The following is a 22,971-nucleotide window of genomic DNA, read 5'->3' as shown; positions in this document are numbered from 1 at the left end:
TTAGTTGTTCCACGTGATGTTGATGGAGGTTGCATGTATTCAGCTGTTAGGTGGGCTGGTCTGAATGGTCTAAAATAGTTTTACTCACATGTCTGGAGCCTTAACAAGAAGCCAAATGTTGACCAGTGTGTCTGCTTATAGCCTCTTGAATATGGTGCTATAAGGGTAGTCAGATATCTTACATGGTGACTGTGGGAACCCAAAGATTATGTCCCAAGATCTTCAGTGATAGCTGTAGGGATCAATCCTTATGACCTAACTGCAGAAGTCCCAAATATCACCTCTACTACATTTCATTGACCCAATAAGGCCAACCCCTCCACCTGTCAATGAAGGGAATAGCAAATAATTTGTAGACATCTATGATCTGCCACATATTTAATTACTAAGAATTCTTTCTTGTTCTCTGATCTGATTTTTTTTTATCTTTTCAGGGAACCAATATCTTCTTTTTTTCCTTTTCTATGAGTATATTAATTATTTTTGTATTATTTTCCTTTGTCCCTCTTTCCTTTGGTATTCTTTTTACATTTTCCTCCATTAGATTGATCCATTCTTTTTTATTCACGTAGAGGATTTCCTAATAGGCCTGGTGATCTTGGCTGACTTTGATGTTTAAGACGGAGGCCTTAAAAAAGTTCATTTGAAACTATCAGTGGGTAGAAGGACTTTTGTCAACTGGTTTGCCTCAAGTAAGGCAGTAGAGCTAGGTCCGTCTGTTTTGTGAGTAGTTCCACAAATGTCAGTTCTCTCTCTTTAGCCAGTCATTTTCTCCTGTGATTAATTTCTCCTGTGAGGCCTGCTGCCTGAACTTGGGACTGAAAAGGAGAAGGAAGTTGTGTGTTGACTTTCTCATACTAGGCTGTAGGATTTCCCCAGGTGTTCTCCCTGTTTCTGGGCCCAGTGGTCCTGAATGTTAGTATAGTTATTCACCTCTCTGTACACAGAGGCTCTTTTGTGGACTTCTCCAAAGAGCAAATCTCAATTTCCTGCTGCAGTCAGGGAGGGTTATAGGGGTACAGGTTGTGAAAAGGTATCTGGGATCTAACTTCTCCTTTTAACCCCATCTTCTGTCACTTCTGTGTCTTTATTGTTACCCTCTGTGACACCAGATCCCTCCAGTCTTGAACCTTTCCTCTTATTATTTCCTTCTGCGGGCATTTAGATTTCCCTTACCACACTCTGCCAAGTCTGTTACCATTCATCAGTCTGCTTTGCAGCTTCCAAAATTTAGTGATTTTTCTCTGGAATTTCCTCTCTTATCCTCCATGCTCTTGTGGATTTATACTTTAAAAAATTTATTTGCTCTATTTTAATGTAGTTTTGGAAGGTATTGGAGATCAACACATAAATTAAATCTGCTGTGGTTAGAAAAGAGTCTCAAATATTATTTTAACCTTTTTTCTCTCTCTTTTTTTTTTGGTACTAGAGCTGCTATTAAGAAAATTTAACTGGTTGCTTATAGTTCAGAATGATCAATAAGAGGGAGGTGATATTTTGATTTTCCATTTGAGTATGTTTAGTGGAGATACTAACATTAAGAGATAAAGAGAATACAGGATCTTGGATAATCATCACCCAAATACACCTGAAATATTTACAGAGAATTTAACTTTTTAAAATGCTGTCTATTTGTTACCTGTTTTTTTTCTTGGAAAACATTCAAATTGATTTATATTACAAAACTGTACATGTACACTTATCAGATTTTTCCAGCCTCATTTGTAGGAAGAATAACACTGGTGTTTCTGAAGGAACACAGAATGAAAATGAAATGATTGTAGTTACGGTTTTCCCACTTGGAACTCTTCTCTTGTCCTTCCCTCTCAAAACAGCACTCTTGCCAGTGCAGGAATTTGTAGTCATTTGCCAAGGCTCTGCTCCTATTATTTTATTCCTTTCCACCACCCCTACAACCTCTACGTTGCTGTATTCTAGGAGGTTTATTTCAGGCCCTTCCCCAAAGACATGAGTAATTAGTTCCATTGCTATTCAGCAAATGAATCACCCCAAAACTGTCTGGGCAAGCTACTTTAAATATACATGTAAGCACTTCAAGGGTGGTAAGAGGCAATATAGGCCAAGGAAAAGGGTTGTGGAGGAGAGTTCTCAGGAAAATAGTCCTTAGGACGTAAAGTAAATGGATGGGAGTGTGGCTGGGTAGATTGTCTGGAGGTGACAGGGGTCAGTACGTGGTGAGGGAGAGAGAGAGGTATTTGTGCCATTGGCCAAGTAAACTTTGAATTTCATTCAACAGTGGGGTTTTTTTTTCATTTTAATAATGTGATTATTTAAGCTATAATTTAATTGAATGTAAACAGTTCAAGTTCAGATCAGTTATAGCTAAAAGCTCATTTTGCAATCCCATTTCATTTCAGATCTACAGGTTTATTTTGGTTGAAGAAGTTTACATGTTCTTCTAGTAAGACCCAAATATCCGTTCATTCGCTCTCCTTTAATAGGAATTTCTGATTTTACTCAAGGTGGCAATGTGCCTACCTAAAATATTGTATTTCTCACCCTCCCTCTACACATGGGTCAGGTCATATGATTATGCACTGGCCAGTTAGATATAAATGGAATTGCTTTATGGGACTTCTTGAAGTTTCGTATTCCACTTGCCAGCTGGGAAAGTATACGTGGTGGCTGGAGTGCCATAGCAGCCGGGCAATATCCAAGGGATGTGGGGTGCAAAGATGGAGGCACATTGGTCCTTGACAGCCTCAGAGTCCCTGCATCCCAGCTCTTGACATGCCTACCTCTGGGCTTACTTTGTGTGAGGAAGGTACTTCATTTAAATCACTCTATTTTGATGTAGTTTCATTCAGCTGTGCCTAATTGGATACTTAAAGAGAACCCATAGAATTCTTTGAAACTTTGGCTAAGGATTGCAGGATTTTTAAATATTTGTTCATACCATATGACCTGTCACCTAAACTAAAAGATCATTTTCTTTAAAAAGTGAAAAAAAAGTATAATAAGAACATTTTTTAGTTTTCATCTTGAAGCAGAGGGCCTAGCATAAAGCAGGAACTGAATAAATATTCGTTGTCATCATATAAATTAAAAATTAATTATTGAGGACCTACTATACCTGTCAGTATAAGTATACAGAGATAAATAAATACTGTCTCTGCCCTAGTGAGGTTTCTAATTTTATAAGAGTGATGTAAACAACTAGCACTTATACAAGATGGAAGGAATTAAATCTCATAGCAGAGGCACATGGAAAGTATTGAATGGCAGGAAGTAAAGTGACGGACTCCCTAAGAGTGGGATTTACATCCTGACTAAAACACAGAATGATAAAGCAAGGAAAGTAGACTGGGCAAGATTGTAAATCCACACTGAAGAATTTTGATTTTGTTGTCTATCTAACTGAGAGAACTTCAGTTAATCTTTAGGGGGATAATTCTGATGGCCATGTGAAAAACTTACTGGAGAGGCAGAGACTGAAGGCCAGAAGGAGGTGCAGTTAGAAGCAAGTCTCTGATTACCCCACTCTAAGCAGGGAAAGGGAGAAAACTAATATCACCTCTGTGAGTCCTATGGGGCTGAAGTCAAGGCAAGAAGAAAGGTTTTCAAAAGAATTAGAAGGTGAGAGTCCAGTGGGCAAAGACATAGTATTAGAAAAAGAACCGTGGATGGACAGGAAAATACAGAAACCATTGTCATGGACTGCATTGTGTCCTCTGAAATTCATGTATTGAAGCCCTAAGCCCCAACTTGAGTGTACTTGGAGATGGGGACTTTACGGAGATAATTAAGGTTAAATGCAGTCATAAGAGTGGGTCCTAATGCAATAGGACTGGTGGCTTTATAAGAAGAGGATGAGTTACCAGAAATCCTTCTCTCTCTCTGAGCAAACAAAGAGGCCATGTGAAGACCTAGCAAGAAATTTACAAGCCAGGAAAAGAACTTCACCCGAAACCAACCCTGAAAGCACCTTGACTGTGGACTTCTAGCTTCCAGAATTAGGATAAATAAATTTCTGCTGTTTAAGCCATCCAGTCTGTGGTATGGTGTGATGGCAGACTTAGCAGACTAATACAGTCATAGAATTTAACCCGACAGAGAATAGAACCCGAGGGAGATGCCTGCGTTACTTCTAAGGGAAAGGGTGAGTGCTTCTCTCCATGCATTGTGCCAGCCTCCTCACTGCTCTGTGGGAAGGAGACATTGGTCAGGCTGAGCACAGTGATTGGGTCACATTTATTAAGTTTCTTCGTCTATAAACAGCATTAATAATGGTACTGACCTCATATTTTGTTATGAGAAGTAAACAAACCAGTGAAGATTATAGACGAAAAGTAATTGCCCAATAATATTAGCTGTTTTTATTTTTACATGCAACTTGCACTGCCCCCAAATATGTATTCTGCATTCCACCAAACTAAAGATCTGAATCTATGACTCATAGATAGAAATTTGGGAATTGTTGACATGGTAGATAGATACGTGTATAGGAGTATGTAAATTGGTATTACACTAAATTCTGTACTGTAATAGATTAAATAATGGCAGTGTGCAATGCCAAGACACACACCTTTGTGCTCTTTTCTTTCCATAGTGAGTTGCCACAAAAGGTAGAATTGTCAAAACACACATGAATCATAGGTCTTGCCCAAGACCAAACTACTAATGATTCAAAAGATAACAAGCAAGAAGCAGGCATACATGTAGTATTCCTTTCCTGAGGGGCTTGAGCCATCAAAATTGCTTCCTAATTGTCCCTTTTCCCACACTGGAGTAGCAAACAAGCACTAACAATGTGTGGTGTGTGTGTCAGCTCAGCCACTTAGGTTTAGAGCTGCTTAGTTTTTATGAGTTTAGTCATTCCGGGACAAAGATGTTACAGGTCTAATTTCCATTCTCTGGTCAGCTATATCCCATAATTGCATAAATTCCAGATTTATTTACAGTAATTAGTATAGACAGACAGGCACATCCTGCTCAAATCATCTTTTACATAAGAACTCTATAGAATCTACCTTTTTTTTTTTTTTTTTAACCAAAAAGTTGGTGGATTTCCTCCAGCTGCTGTTAACTCTTTTCTATCCTACGTGGCCTCTTGCTGGAAGGTGAGACAGGATAGAGTAGTATTTCAGAGGATGGCCTCTACATCCATCTCACCTGGATTAAAGTCCAGGTGACACAGTTCTCAAGGAGTTCTGGGATGAGTTCCATAAAGCACTAGCCAAGCTCAAGGTCACAGAGAGACAACGTTACATGTTTGGCTTGAAGCTTGTTGAAATGTTTCTTTAATGATGTTAATGTCTTTTATTCATTCGCCTTTTCACCATCCACATTGGTCCAGGCTTAATTAAGGCCCTCATCTACTCAATGCTTAATAATTGCTTCTTAATTAGATTCTCTGTCTCACATTTTACTGCTTCTGCTCTTCTACACCCTTAATTTGCTCCCCAGATCCATTAAAATTAGCCAACTAAGTTAATGATCTGTTCAAGTCATTCTCCTGCATAAAAACAATCTCTGCTTCCAAATTTCCTACAAGATGAAGTCAAGCTCTTTTACATGCATTCAGGGCTTTTCAAAATGTGATTTCCATACTCACTCTCCACTGGTATCATTCACTGTGGCCTAATCAGTTTCCCAAGCACCCAGATCATGTCCTGATTCCTGACAACATCATACGGTTTTTTGTGTATTTTGTTAATTTTTTAGCTCCACGACTTTGATCACTCTTTTCCCTCTACTTGGATTGCCCCTCCTACCTTTTATGCCACCTCCACCTACTCTGAGAGCTCCCCAGATGAAACTTGTATCTTTAATTTCTGGTTTAGAAAACTTCCCTGATTCTCTTAGGTGGGTAGTTTCTCTTTCCACAGGGTCACTTGGCACAATGGTTCTCAGCTGTGGAATGAGGGAGGAGATGAGAATTTCTGAGGGACTTTGTAAAAGTACACAACATTCCCAGCCTTCAATTCTCCCTGAGAATTAAAGATAAAGTCTTTTGATTGTCACACTTCTTTATAGCAGTTAAAGTATACAATTATTATTTATCCACAGGCCTGTTTCCCATTATGGACTGAGCTTCTCAAGAAAATCAACTATATCTTAGTCACCAACACATCCCCCATATATAATGTAGGTGCAATAAAATTATTTTTTAAATATAAATTGTGTTTATCAATTTTCAGATTAGGACTCTGTTTCCAAACATAGTTGAGAAAAGTTCCTTCCATCATGGTATAGATTAGTATCTAAAATTAACTGTACACTTAGTTATTCTGGAGGTTGTGCTCTATGAATTTTAAAGGAACATTTGTTTCATTTCCCTCTTGTTCAAATCATGATAGTTCACTGTATAAATTCCCTTTCACAGAAAGTTTTATAGAGAAATGTGGAAAACATGAGTATGTGTTTATAAAGTATGCTTTATTTGCATCTCAATCATAATAAGTTTATTTTAAGTGTACTATTCAGGGAGCTTCTACAGACACTTAGAATATACATTTGATTTACTCACAGGTGTATAAGCTATAATCTATTAAAATATGACTTTCATTTTTTTAAAAAGAAAAACAGAAGAAAAATGAGAGCCCTCTGGTGGGCAATACTTTAAGTTCCAAATATCATACATAGTATTTTCCTGATACGATTTTCTAAAGATTACAGAAACACTGTAACAAAAAGTAAGATGAAGTTTAAAAGTTATTTCAACTCCTAAAGTATAATTTAAGTACATTAATTTTCCACAGAAAATGTCTGATTCTAAGTAACTTCTACTAAAATAAAATCAATTAAAAACCATAGGAAAACTCACAAAACAATCAAGAATAAACAGTTAAACCCATTTTCTCATCCTCTCACATTGAGTTTAAATGAAACAGGTGCATCAGTTTAAAACCCAGAAAAGTGATAAAATTAGGAGTTTTGAAGTGCAAATTATGCAATGAACAGATGCATTATTTTTTTCATTTTTTCCTGATTAAGGTGAAATTCTCAAATCATAAAATTAAGCATTTTAAAGTGAACAATTCAGTGGCATTTAGTACATTTACAATGCTGTGTACCACCACCTCTATCTACTTCCAAAATATTTTTATTATCTAAAAATAAAAACCCATACCCATTAAGCAGTTACTCCTCCATCCTTCCCTCCCCGGTCCCTGCCAACCTCCAATCTGCTTTTTGTTTCTATGGGCTTACCTATTCTGAATATTTCATGTAAATGGAATTATACAACATGTAACCTTTGTGTGTGGCTTCTTTCACACAGCGTAATTCTTTTAAGACTCATTCACATTATAGCATGTATCATCACTTCATTCCTTTTATGGCTGAAAAATGTTCCATTTTACATGTATATCAATTTTTGTATACATTCATCTATTGATAGACATTTGGATTGTTTCTACCTTTTGGTTATTATGAATAGTGGTGTATGAACATTCATGTGTTAGTATTTGTTTTGAGTACCTGTTTTTTCAGTTCTCTGGGGCATATGCATAGGAGGGGAATTGCTGGGTCATATGGCAGTTCTGTGCTTAACATTTTGAGGAACCACCAAGCTTTTCCACAGTAGCCCCACCAGTTTACATTCCTACCAGCAATGTGTGAGGGTTCTAATTTTTCCATCGTGACTACTATTTGTTATTATCTGTCTTAGTGGGTGTTAAGTGATATCTCATTGGGGTTTTGACTTACATTTCCCTGATGGATAATGATATTGAGCATATTTTCATGTGCTTATTCACCATTTTTATATCTTTGGAGACATGTTTGTTAATGTTAAGTACTGTCGTTGAGTTATAAAAGTCCTTATATATTCTGGGTACTAGATATACGATTTGCCAGTATTTTCTCCCATTCTATAGGTTGTCTTTTCACTTCCTTGATAATGTATTTTGATGTACAAAAGTTTTAAATCTTGATGAAGTCCTACTTGTCTATTTTTTTCTTTTGTGGCTCATGCTTTTGGTGTCATATCTAAGAATCCATTGCCAAACTAAAGGTCATGAAGATTTACCCCAATGTTTTCTTCCAAGAGTTTTATTGTTTTAGCTCTTATATGTAATGTTTGATTCATTGTGAGTTTATTTTTGTGGTGTTAGGTAGAGATCTAACTTCATTCTTTTACATGTGGCTATACAGTTGTCCCAGGACCATTTGTTGAATAGACTGTTTTCTGCCATTGAATGGTCTCAGTTCTTGTCAAAAAGCAATAGGGCTTAGATATATAGGCTTATTTTAGACTCTCAATTGTATTCCATTATCCTATGCCAGTACCACACTGCTTTGATTACTGTAGCTTTGTAGTAAATTTTGAAATTGGGAAGTGTGAGCACTCTGACTTTGTTTTTTTCAAGATTGTTTTGCCAGTTCATTGCCCTCTGCATTCCACATAAATTTGAGCAATGGCTTTTCCATTTTGGCAAATAAAGCCATTAGAATTTTGATAGAATCAGTAGATCACTTTAGGTAGTATTGCTACATCTTAATAATATTAATTCTTCCAATCTAAGATCATGGGATATCTTTTCATTTATTGAGGTCTTCCTTAATTTCTTCATAGTTTTAGCAGTGTTTTATAGTTTTCAATGTACAATTCTTTCATCTCCCTTATTAAATTTATTTCTAGCTATTTTATTCTTTTTGTTGCTATTGTAAATGGAATTGTTTTTCCAATTTCCTTTTTGGCTTATTTACTGCTTGTGTTTAGAAACACAACTGATTTTGGTGTGTTAATCATGTACCTTGCAACTTCACTGAATTCGTTTTTTAGCTCTAGTTGGTTTCTTTTGTACATAATTTAGTTAATATAAATGTTTTTAAATCTTTGGGGAAAAGTAGTATATAGTTCTGGAGTTTTAATATTAACTTTACTATCCTATAAAGCAATATATTTCAAATAACCCTGCATTACTGTTATAATCAGAAAAAAACAAGTGCTTGATTAATTTGATTGTGTTTCATCAAATGTTACATTTCTTAGTAACTGCAGAGTACCATACACATATTAATTTTGTAATTATTTCCTAACCCAGGCTATATTTACGCAAGGCTAAAGACCCTCAGTTTTAATCATTTTATGAAGTTAAATATAAGAATTAGTTTGATCCTATCTCATTCCAATCTGTACAAATGCCTGTTCCTGTATATGCAATCCTGGCATGAGGTGGGGAAAATTTGCACACAAAATTTAAAATCCTGTATACTGTAATGAAGTTACAATAATAAAAATGGAAAAATGATATCTAGGCACAAGGCAACAGTAATGATTCCTGTGGTTCAGAGCCTGAGTCTATAGTTAGGGAGACAAGGAGGAAGTAAGAGGCAGGCAGCCTCTGTGGAGTGTTCCTGAGGATGGGGCAAGAGAGGGTAACTTTCAGGAGAGGGAATAGATACAAATAAGATAGTGTTGGATACAAGCATGAGGAGCAACAAGGGCAAGAAAAGCACAGACAATTTCTCTGCCTCTCACTATGCCATACAGCTTCAACATCACAGAAAATTAGTGGCCATTGAACCATGAATCAACAATCAAAGTCAATTAAAGTGCTCTTTCAGCTAATTGGTTCTAGATTATTTATGTATCCTTGGAGTCTATTTTTCAGGAGCCCCAACAACTTAATTTCAGTTGTGTGTTCGTTATCGATGGGGGAATTCTAGAATGTCCTCTGACATTTTTCAAGAAAACCACATTGTGTCTGGTAATAGGTATAGTGATTGAATTCACTAATTTCAAAGTAGGGTAGCAAAGCAAGCAAAATCCCCACTGGTATATGTAGGAGAAATAGTCTATAACTTATAAAAATAAGACAGTTCCTGTCTCCTGTATCTATTTCTTTCAGGTAGTAAAATAGTTACTTGAAGGAACCCAATTCTTGGGACATAGTTCCTGTATTGAAGACTCTTTGTTCTTTTTCAAGATTTTTTTTTTTTTAAAGATTTGTCTCACTGTTTGGGGTCTTTAGTGCTTCGGTATGAATTTTAGAATTTTTTTTTCTATTTCTATAAAAAATTCTATTATCTTGATAGGGATTGCACTGAATCTGTAGATCGCTTTGGGCAGTGTGGACATTTTAACAATATTAAGTCTTCCAATTCATGAACATGGGATGTTTTTCCATTTGTTTGTGTCTTCTTCAATTTTTTTCAATATTTTGTAGTTTTCAGTGTACAAGGACATCACTTGCTTAGTTAGGTTTATCCTAAGTGTTTTATTCTTTTTGATGCTATTGTAAATGATCCTATTTTCCTAATTTCCTTTTAAATAGTTTGTTATTAGTGCAACTGATTTTTATATATTGATTTTGTATCTTGCACCTTCATTGATTTTGTTTAGTAGTTCAAACAGTTTTTGTGGATCTTTAGGGTTTTCTATATATAAGATCATGTAATTTGCAAACAGATTACATTTGGGACAATTTTACTTCTTCCTTCTCAATTTGGATGCCTTTTATTTCTTCTTCTTGCCTAATTGCTCTGGCTAGTGACAGTCACACAATAAAGTATTAAAGCTTCCATCTTAGGAAAATGTAGCAAGTAAGATAGCTAAGCCTGTATTTCCCATTATAAAGGTGAAATTAAAAATGTATTTTCTCTTTTATTTATAATGAACTTACTCTCATTACAATAGAGAGTAAGTTCAAACATTGTACAAACATTGTTAAGTAGTGTAGCTACTAAAGAATAATTTGAGATGAGTGAATTTTATGGTTTGAGCCTGTTGATTTATAGTTTATTGTAATTTTCGGGCTAGCTAACCTCTACAAATGCCTACAGTTAAAACAGTTTTTATATAAGGTCATGACATTTTCTTTGGATGAAAAATAATGCAGTTCTTTAATTTTTTTAAAAAAAGAATATTAAAGTTAAGCATTTCAGTTACAACCAGTCAAGATATTACTCAGACAGGTTTTTCTAAATATCAAGTTTCCCTTCACAGATGCTATGTCCATTTTCTTCATAGTCTTCTCTTATTACTACTCCAGTATCAGTTTTCTACCTTTCCAGATATAAGTAATTGGGTTTTCAAGCAGCATTAGAGAAACGTCGTAATCTCACGGAGTGCAGCATCAAACTTCTGATATACCTATTCATGAATCCCAGGAAATGCAAATTATCTCCTGACAAAATGATGCTACATTTTTTTCAGTTATGTTCTGAATAGAATAGATCACAGTTTCTGGAATTTCAACTTTTTGAATATCTATATTAAAGAGATTACACAGTATTTCTGGAAAAGCAAACTTCTCATTGGATCATGACGTATTTGTTTCCCAAATTTGTATGTTTCATCTTAGGCTCAAATCTCCTCTGTCACTGTCTCAGAAATTAGTAAAATATGACTTCTTTCCATATGTCTATTGTTATGGACTGAATTATGTCCCCCTAAAGTTCATAGATTGAAGCCTAATCCTCAATGTGATTTTATGCTCTTTAAGAAGGTAATTAAGGTTACATGAAGTAATAAGGGTGGGGTTCTAATCCAATAGGACTAATGTCCTTATAAAGAGAGGAAGAGATACCAGAGAACTCTCTCTGCACAGATGTAGAAAACAGGCCAAGTGAGGAAACAGTGAGAAGGGGGCTGTCTGCAAGCCAGGAAGAAAAGTCTCACCAGAAATAAACCCTGTGGGCACCTTCATCTTAGATTTTGAGGCTCCAGAATTGTGAGAACATAAATTTTTGTTGTTTAAGCCATCTAGTTTGTGGTATTGACTGCTATGGCAGTCCTAGCAGACTAAGACAGATTTTGAGTGAGAGAGAGAGAGAGAGAGCGAGAAGGACATTTATTATAAGGAATTGGCTCACATGATTATGGAGCCCGTAGAATCCAAAGTCTTCAGTGTGAATGGGCAGGCTCGAGACCCAGGAGAGCCAATGGTGCAGATGAAGTCTGAAGGCAGTCTGATAGAGAATAACCTCTTACTCAGGGAAGCCAGTCTTTTTCTTCTATTCAGGCCTTCAACTGAAGGGGTGAGACCCACCTGCATTATTGAGGGAATCTTCTTACTCAGAGTTCACTAATTTAGATGTTAATATCATCCAAGAATACCCTCCAAGTTGACATGTAAAATTAACCATCACACCTTTCAAAGATATTTTCAAATTATACTGAAATTAAGCAATATACAGTCTAAAATTATTGCCTTGCCCTTTCCTTCCAATTTTACAATATCTCCTTGTAATTTTGAAATGTTATTTCTATAAAAATCCTGCGATATACAATATACATCTTCTTTCACTTGGTTAATCATGTGTTTCACCATAATTTATAGTTAGCTAGGGGAAATGATCTTTCATTTATTGGGTAAGAGCTTTCCTCCCACATTTACTTGAACAGCTTATTAGTTTTTTCCTTTTTCCTTTTGTAAGAATGAAAAATATCTGTAAAGGAACGGGCATCCATGGAAAAGGCATACAGCATAATTCAGATGTTATGTCAGAAAAATCTGTGTGTACCAAGAGCCCCAGAATTTAACCTCAATACTGTTTGAAATTGGAACTTTTCAAATAGGATTTCATCCATTGTGAAATGATATAGAGTTAAAATACAGTTCAGTGATAATAATATTAGTGTCTTAAAAAAATCAATTCTAATATGTAACTTGATACGTTTCTTTTTGAAAAAGATCATTCATATTCACCAGGAGGCCCTTCTGACAAGGAGGAATGTAAGAGTCAAGATAGATGTTTTATTTCATCTATCTGCTTAGCCATAAAAATATCAGTATGTGCTATTTTTTTTTTTACCTGAACTGACAGTTATGAGTTATCATGATATTTCATATCTGTAATAGATTTTACCATCATGGGACCTGTCATCCAGAACTTAGGTCATTTGTAGCCTTAGTTGCTTTTTATCTATTTCATTCCTGCTATGTCTAGTGCCAATAGCCATGCCAACAAGTTTTTTCTGAGAGAATTTCTCTCTGTACTTAATTACCTTTAAGATTATCAGTCTTATCTTAGAGAACCATACTTTTACTTTCTTTACCTTGTGCCTTTTTGTCCAACTGAAAGGGTTTACTCAATGCCACTTAATGATTCAAAGATTTTAATAATATGTGTTGTCTTAGCTCAGGGTGCTGTAATGAAATATCATAAACTTGGTGGTTTATCCACAACAGAAATTTATTTCTCACAGTTCTGGAAGCTAGAAGTCTGAGATCATTGTGCCAGCATGATAGGGTTCTGCTGAGAGCCCTCTTGCAGGTTGTAGATGGCTGAATTTTCACTGCATCTTCCTGTGGTGGAAAAAGAGTTTGATGTCTCTCTCGCCTCTTCTTATAAGGCCACTAATCCTACTCATGAGGGCTGCACCTTCATGACCTAATTTCCTCCCAAAGGCCCTACCTCCAAATATTTCTGGTTGTGGATTATATTTCAACATATGATTTGGGAGGGGGGGACACAAACCTTCAATCCATTACAAATGTGAACACTGTACTCTTGATGTGTATCCCAGTATGAGTTTCAATTGGCCTGTATTACTTAAGGCCTTCTCAGTTTTATTTCATTTGTCAAAAATGAGAAATATGTGTATTTTGTATCCTAGAAAATGTTGGACTATTAGGAATACCTGGTTTTCTTTTATTCTTAAAAACTGGCCAATTCATTTCTTAGCTCATATCTTTCTTGTATCACCTATTTGTGTGCAACTGTGGCACACGAATAATATTGCTTGCTAATCTCTATCTAAAACCACAAACTAAATCAGTCCATTACATGTCTTTCAAATTATCACAGGTGACACTATTACCTAATATTTTGTGCAGAATAATATTGACTGTCATCTTTCCAGACTCCTATAGAAATGTCCTTGGTACCTATTGCCCAGCACCAAGGTCAATGACATTTAGTATTTTTTCATTAGAACCCCATTTCTGGCACCAATTTCTATATCAATCAGTATACCTAAGTTATGCTGTGATAACCAATGATCCAAATATCTTAGTAATCTATCAAAAAAATTATTTCTTGTCATGTTATATATCCGTTTTGGGTTAACTGCATGTATTCTTCGCTCCAGGACTCAAGCTGATAAACCTGATCCATTTCTGGGCCATGCCAATCTCACAGCAGACAAATAAGAGAGAAAGTTGGATAAGACCATGGCTCTTATAGATTTTGTTTAGAAGTAGCACAGGTCACTTCCATTCATATTCAGCGGAACGAAGCAAATCATATGGCCAACCCTGTTGTAATTGGGACAAGAATGTATTATCTTCTAATAGAGAAGTACTCCATGGGATGGACTCTGTTGGGAGAAAAAGCAAAGGTTTTGGAAGATAACACAATTTTTGACACATTATTTTTTTTTACATAATGATAATACCTAACACTTACTGAGCATTTACTATGTGCTAAGTGTTGTTCTGAGCACTTTATCTGTATTTAGTCAGTTAATTTTTATAACAGCACCATTATGTAGGAAACAGTACTATCCCCACTTTAGAGATGAAGGAATTTAGGCTCAAAGAGTTAAAAGGTCGTTTATGTGAAAAGTCACGTAACTTGCCACACTTATGTTTGAACTAGGATGCCTAGTGCCAGAGTCTGGCCTCAATCATTACAGGATATTGGCCCTCCTTAAGCTGTTTATATAAGTCATATACATGTGTTCATAGGTATATATATATATATATATATTTTTTTTTTTTTTTAATTTTTTTCCTGTATATTTGTTCTGGCTACTTTTGCATGATTTCACTTTATTTTCAGTTAATCAGTCTGCCACGCTGGTTGCTTTTCCCTTTTTGGCTTCCTTTCTCTTGCTTTTTCTTTCTTTTTTTTTAAAAATTAATTAATTATTTTGGCTGTGTTGGGTCTTTGTTTCTGTGCGAGGGCTTTCTCTAGTTGCGGCAAGCGGGGGCCACTCTTCATCGCGGTGCGCGGGCCTGTCACTATCGCGGCCTCTCTTGCTGCGGAGCACAGGCTCCAGTCGCGCAAGCTCAGTAGTTGTGGCTCACGGGCCTAGTTGCCCCGCGGCATGTGGGATATTCCCAGACCAGGGCTCGAACCCATGTCCCCTGCATTGGCAGGCAGATTCTCAACCACTGCGCCACCAGGGAAGCCCCATAGGTATATTTTAATATAATTTTATAACAAAAGAAAGATACTATAATTTTCCAAACATTTTGTCAAGTGCATTTTCTCCTACACTCTGTTTTTACTTGTAATCCAAAGATGGCTTATCTGACCTCATAAATTGTTTAGAAAAGGTTTGCCACATGATATTACCATTTATAAATATGTCCCACTGACCTGACAGTAGAGGATTCCAATAATTTTGTTGTAAACCTGAAATAGATGATTTTACTTATATATTTTTTGTAATCTGGAAAAGGAACTTGATATGAATGGGAGAAAGATTTCAAATATTTATTAAGTCCAAAAACAATGTTTTCACGCCCAACTTCTATTATATGATTTCTCAGGAGCCATTATGCTATGATCCTGAGATCTTTAAACATGAGCTTCTCTGTATAATGTGAAAGGGAAAAGATTAAGATGTCCCTAAATAGCATCTGTGGGATAGTTGGAAGAATTTATAGTAAGGAATGGAGATGTAGCTTATTTTAACATCACCTTTTGAATAAGTTAGGAATATTTTGATTAAATTTTTTGCTGAGTGACTTTCTTAAGTCCACATCTCTTGACAACTAATTCCTTCTAAGAGATCCAACTAGTCAAACCATTACTGACCCATCAGATTGGACATTCTTACATGTGTTTCTAGACTTCTGAACACATTTAAATTGAATAGCATGTGTGTATGTGTGCGAGTGTGTGACTAGGGGAAACACTGCTGATTTGTTCAGAAAAGTGCCAGTACTCTTATTCAAAACAGACATATAGACTAAGTAGCTGCCAGTAAGACCCTGCACTAATTTCTCATTTGTGAATTACACTTGGTTTAATGGAATCACATGAATTAAGTAAATTGAAGAGCTTTTTTGATTATACGTAGATCATATGTTTGTGAATATATTCACATAGTCTATAGTTTTTGTAGCTCTTTAGAGGTGCAAACCTCAGGATTTATGTGAATTATGCACCTGTTCTAAAGTGACTGAAGAGGAATGATTGAGCTGAACGTAAACTATGGCTACCAAGAAAACACATTATCTTAAAAAATGTTTAATTGTAGTTGACTTACAATATTATATTAATTTCAGGTGTACAACATAGTGATTCAATATTTTTATAGATTATACTCTATTTTAAATTATTATAAAATATTGGCTATATTCGTTGTGCTGTACGTTATATCCTTGTATCTTATTTTATACCTAGTAGTTTGTACCTCTTGAACCCCTACCCTTTTCCCTCCTTCCACCCTCTCCCCACTGGTAACGACTAGTTTGTTCTCTGTATCTGTGAGTCTGTTTCTGTTTTGTTATATTCATTCGTTTTATTTTGTAGATTCCACATAGAAGTGAAAACACATAGTGTTTGTCTTTGTCTGACTTATTTCACTAAGCATAATACCCTCCAAGTCAATCTATGTTGTTGCAAATGGCAAAATTTCATTTTTTTAATGGCTGACTAATAGTCCATTGTATATATGCCCCACATCTTCTTTATCCATTCGTCTGTTGATGGACACTTAGGTTGCTTACATATCTTTGTTATTTTGGAATCTAAAAAAAAAAAGGTTCTGAAGAACCTAGGGGCAGGACAGGAATAAAGACGCAGACATAGAGAATGGACTTGAAGACATGGGGAGAGGGAAAGGTAAGCTGGGACGAAGTGAGAGAGTGGCATGGACATATATACACTACCAAATGTAAAATAGATAGCTAGTGGGAAGCAGCTGCATAGCACAGGGAGATCAGCTGGGTGCTTTGTGACCACCTAGAGGGGTGGGATAGGGAGGATGGGAGGGAGACACAAAAGGGAGGAGATATGGGGATATATGTATATGTATAGCTGATTCACTTTGTTATACAGCAGAAACTAACACCATTGTAAAGCAATTATACTCCAATAAAGATGTTTAAAAAAAAAAGAATGCTGCTCTATGAACATTGGGGTGCATATGACTTATCAAATTAGTGTTTTCATTTTCTTCAAATATATACCCAGGAGTGGAATTTTGGATCATAAGGTAGTTCTATTTTTAATCTTTTGGGGAACCTCCATACTGTTTTCCATAGTAGCTGTACCAATTTATATTCCCATGAACAGTGTACTAGGGTTCCTTTTTTTCCTCCACATCCTCACCAACACTTATTATTTATTGTCTTTTTGAGGATAGCCATTCTGATAGGTGTGTGGTTTTGATTTGCATTTCTCTGATGATTACTGATATTGAGCATCTTTTCATGTGCCTTTTGGCCATCTGTATGTCTTCTTTGGAAAAATGCCTATTCAGGTCTTCTGCCCATTTTTTAACCAGCTTGTTTGTTTTTTTGATGTTGAGTTGTGAGTTCTATATATATATTTGGATATTAACCCCTTATCAGACATCATTTACAATTATCTTTTATTCAGTAGGTTGCCTTTTAGTTAATGGTTTCCTTCACTGTGCAAAAGCTTTTAAGTTTGACTGGGTCTCATTTATTTATTTTTGCTTTTGTTTTCCTTGCTTGAGGAGACAGATCCAAAAAAATGTCGCTAAGATAGATGTCAAAGAGTGTACTACCTATGTTTTCTTCTGAGAGTTTTATGGTTTCCAGTCCTACATTTAGGTCTTTAATCCATTTTGAGTTTATTTTTTTATATGGTGTGGAAAATGTTCTAATTTAATTGTTTTTGCATGTAGCTGTCAAGTTTTCCCACCACTTATTCTCTTTTCCCCAGTGTATGTTCTTGCCTCCTTTTTCATAGATAATAGACCATATGTGTTTGGTTTTATTTCTGGGCTCTATATTCTCTTCTGTTCTGTTGATTTATGTGCCTGTTTTTGTGCCAGTACCATACTATTTTGATTACTGTAGCTTTGTAGTATAGTGTGAAGTCAGGGAACATGATACCTCCACCATTATTCTTTTTTTCTCAAGATTGCTTTGGTGATTAGGGGTCTTTTGTGGTTCCATACAAATTTTAGGATTATTCATTCTAGTTCTATGAAAAATATGGGAATTTTGATAGGAATTGCATTAAACCTGTAGATTGCTTTGGACAGTATGGACATTTTAACAATATTAACTTTTACAGTCCATGAATATGGGACATTTTTCCATTTCTTTGTATTGTCTAAGAAGCAATCAGAATGCCTTCAGAAATTTTCTGTCTGAATAATGGGATGCTGAAGCATTTATATACTGGCTCCTTTCTGCCATTGTCAAGGGTGACCCCTGAAGTATTAACTCCACCTTTTCTGCATTTATAGGCAGGTTAAGTGGCCTCTGTAGTTTCAGAGAAGATCTTTAGGCAGAAACAGAAAGGCACACTGTTCACTGTTGAGGAGGAAATGTTTAATTGTATGGTATTGTCAACCACATCTGTGGCTGAATCTGAGGTTGGCCAAGGGACTTTGATGTGAAACACTGGAAACATTTGCTACAATTTCCACCTTGTTCTGCTCAAATCCATGTGCACGCTGCATTGAATCCACCCTGCCACTGAGTTTTCAAGGTGTTAGCTGGATAGCCTCTATGCACCACCAACACTGAAGACAAATGATAACTGATTGATATCCACAAATGAGTCATCCCACCCACCTAGTTTTTGAGTGCTAATTCTGTGGTGGCTATTCGCTGGTGGGCACTGAGATAAGACAAAAATATCTATATGCTCTGTACAATCAGAGTAAGGGTACTGGAAGAAGGTTGCATGGAGTTTGTGATACTAGAATGGGCCTATTAGGTCGATTTAGAAGAAAAATAATTTCTAGGGCATGTGCTGACCTTGAAAAAGAATGTAGATTCTGACATTGGCAGAAAATATTTGAGGCTGAGTTAAGAGACTGTTTTCAGATAAAGAAGAAGGAAATCAACTTTGACGATATCCCAGTCATAAAAATAAAAGCAAACACCAAAAATTAGTTTTGTTCTTATTTTTCACTTTAATCTTCTGAAGAATACTATATATATATATATTTTTTCAGCTTTCAGTGATATTCTTTTATTGCCTGAAATTCAACAAATTTCTTCTACCTCCCACCTTTTTCTCCCCTTTTTCTTCCAGTCTCTTTCAGTTTTTGTTATTTTCATCTTTTGGGCAGCACGTTGGCATAAAACATTTATGATCTGTTCTGTCACGCTAATCTCTTGGGTCTTAATTCTACAGTTAAATATATTAAGTGCTCATCCCAGTCCTTTACCTTATTTTTGCAATTATTTATTGGCTAGCTGAAATTCACCCTCTAGAAGGTTCCTCAAGAAGAAACCAGGAAAAAAATATTTTCTGCGTTCCTGTATTTTCAAAACTGTTTGTAATATTTTTACTTGAAAGTCTGCTTGGCTGGATATAAAATCCTTGCATCATACTTTCTTCACTTCCTTACTTTGTAGGTGTGTTACTCTAATATAATCTCCATTTTTCTCCACAGCCTGATTTTTTTCCCTCTTAGGTGACCTTTTTGCTTAGTTGCCCACTGTTCTTGATTATTATACTCTTGGTCTGCTTCCTCTGATGCACAGTGTGCCTTTTCATTTTGTAAATTCAAGTTCTTTTTTATTTCAGTAAAGTTTTCAAATTTGAACCTTCAGATATGTGTCTTGTTCAGGGAATCAGGCAATGTATATTCTCAATCTTCTTTACTTATCTTCTATGTCTACTATTTCCCCTCTAGTCCTTTGTAGCTCTTTTTAAAGTTCATTGTTCTCATTTCCATTCTCTGTGGCCCTTACAGTATTTTCAACTGTGTCTATTCTTTCTCACCCTCCTTTGAATATCATTATTTCTACTGTGATTGGGTTTTCTTCTACTTTTTTCTTGAATTCTGCCTGCTTACCTCCTCATATTTTGACTAATCCTATTGACTTCACATCTCTGCCCTGAGTTATTCCAATTTTCACTTTCTTTTTAGAGGAAATTGTGTCATTTTAATTTTGAGTCAGAAAATGTAATATTTTCATCCTCTCCATAGGAACATTTTCCTGGGAAGTGTCCCTCATCTATTGGTAAGGTTTAGGATATACTGAACCTCTCTCAGATTCTTCTCTGTACATCCTGTTGCATATTTTTGCCTGATACCAGCAGTTTTATAAGGCTTTCTATATACTCTGGAGTATATGTGTGTATATATATATATACACACACACACACGTATAGGTACAATTAGTTTTGTTGAAAATTTAGCTTTCAGGTTTTCTTATATTTTCTTGTTGATTTTTTATGGATTCCAGGAGAAGAAGAAAGTGTTTTATGAAGCCATGTTCTTGCTGCATGTCCCAAATTTTTATTTCTCTCTTACTATTTCTGAATTCTGATATGAAAATGAGGCTATCCAATTGAGTTCATTAGAATGGTAATTAGATCATATGTATAAATGCAGTATCATGAAAAACTGGTACTATCATGAAAACCTACTATCATGAATAATCTATTCATTATCCTAGGCAATCTTAGCATAGGAGACTGCCTATGTATAGGAGATTTCAAATGCTATTTTTCATATCTTAAATAGCTATGCTGAGGACTAATGGAACAATGTACACAGCTTAGAAGTTCACATTTTTAGTATATTTTTCTTAATGAGAATGGTAGAAATGATTAATTGCTTGTTCCGATTCACAAAGCAGCCCGGAGGATGAAAATAGCCAATTTCATTATTTCAGTAATTGTTTACACTGATGAAGCCTCTGTATGAGTTCCAGTTGTTGACCATATGTGCAGTAATCTTTATAAACAAAATACTCTTCACAACTACTTAAAAATATGTACAACATATGCAACTGTACGACGTATGCAACCAAGACCTTTTTTGTCAGTGTGAGGGGCTATCAAAACCAGTTATCTTCAGTGTTTTTCTTAAAAAAAAAAAAATCAGATTGCGGCATTAAGTTCAGGAGAGACAAAGGCATGATATTTGTTATACCATGGAACTCCTGACTTGTTTGTGCAAAATAGTCATCTGCTACATGATTGGAATACCAGTCAACCACAGAAACATTATTTTTTAATTAGCAAGCGAGCCAACTACTGGAGTTGGAAAAATATTTGGTAGATCCAAGTATAAGACTGCTCAAAGTTCAATAAGAAAGAGAAAGGGATTCATTAATTCCATAGATGATCACTTTCCCTCTTGATTTTGCATTGTCTTGCACCTGCCTTAATGTTGGTATCCTTCTTACACATGGTTTTAAATTTAAATGAATTAACCGAAGTGGCCAAGAAATTACATTCTTTTGTTTCCTTAGCCTCTCTTTATTTAGTGAGAAAATAGATGCTAAAAGAGGATGGCTAAAGAGATCTTTTGACCAAAAAGGATAGCATATGTCATACATTTTCAAAAGCTATATCATTTGTTTCAACTGACTTCAATTAATTTAACTTTCCCAAGAGAAAGTCTGCTAAATATTCTGAAATCAAGTGAAAACCACATGTGAGAAAGAGATAAATTATACTAAACACTGGAATGTGGTAGAGTGGAAAGTTCTCATTTAAAAAGGCTGGGAGATTAATGAAAAAACATGAATAAATTATTGCAAAAATTGCATATTTATGAAGGAGATTTTCCTGGAGACATTTTTTTTCTTTTCTTTTTTTTATTTTTGGCTGCGTTGGGTCTTCATTGCTGCACTCGGGCTTTCTCTAGTTGCGGCAAGTGGGGGCTATTCTTTGTTGCGGTGCGCGGGCTTCTCATTGGCATGGGCTCTAGGCGCACGGGCTTCAGGAGTTGTGGCTCATGGGCTCTAGAGCGCAGGCTCAGTAGTTGTGGAGCACGGGCTCAGTTGCTCCGCGGCATGTGGGATCTTCCCGGACCAGGGCTCGAACCCATGTCCCTTGCATTGGCAAGCGGATTCTTAACCACTGCGCCACCAGGGAAGTCCCTGGAGAAAGAGTATTAACTAGTCTTAAACATAGAAGACATGACTATGCTAGTTTGTGGTTTCTTAATGTATTTCATATTGTATGAAGTTGCATATAGCATATCTGTATTCTTCAGCCAGAGTTATTTACTTCATTACTATTATATTCTGAGGAATAAACATAAAAAAGGAGACCTTTTCTCCTTCTCAGTCAAACGAATACATCATAGATAAACATCTAATTATCCCATGTTTCAAAGAAATGGTGGTGGGCAGGGCAGTAGAGGGAGAAAAAATGTTTCTTTTTATATAAAAGGCATGAAGCTAGAGACCTTGCATATAGTGTCTCCTTACATTAACAATATATAAAGTTTAAAATTTTATCTACTGTGTAACCTCCAATGCATCACCCCTCAACTTCCCTGTAAAATACCTATAAAATCACAAAGAAAAAGTTATAAATTTGCTAAATGAAATAAGCTAGACCAGAAAGAAAAATCTGTATGGTCTTACTTATATGCAGACTCTAAAACTGAATTCGTAGAAGTAGAGAGTAGAATGGTGGTTACGAAGAGTGGGAGGTGGGGGGAAATGGGGAGATGTTAGTCAAAGGGTACAAAGTTGCAGTTACGTAGGATGCATAAATTCTTGAGCTCTAATGTAAAGCATGGTAGATAATAACATTATATTGTATACGGGAAATTTGCTAAGAGAGTAGATCTCATGTGCTCTTGCCAAAAAACCAAATAAATACCAACATGAAAATGCCAGGACCTGGTTAGCATATCCACTAACAGAGAGACTGAACCAGGATAAGAACAATGCATCCTGATCTCATGGCATATCTGAATATTTCTTTATGCACTAGAGTCCCATGGAAGATGGGAAGACATTATCTCTGTAACACAGCCTGCCCCCAGCTGAATAAATGACCTAGAGGGTCCTTCCCATTACCAGCTAGGTGCTACTTGTTGAGGAGGCCAGAATTCTGGTTCCTTCTTGTCTATAATCCCTATCTCCAGACTATTCTATCTTGTTTTCACATTCATACAGAAATAGCAACTCCAAGCAA

Source organism: Eubalaena glacialis, chromosome 5 (assembly GCF_028564815.1).
Source record: "Eubalaena glacialis isolate mEubGla1 chromosome 5, mEubGla1.1.hap2.+ XY, whole genome shotgun sequence".
NCBI lineage: Eukaryota > Metazoa > Chordata > Mammalia > Artiodactyla > Balaenidae > Eubalaena > Eubalaena glacialis.
This window is presented reverse-complemented; position numbering follows the sequence as displayed.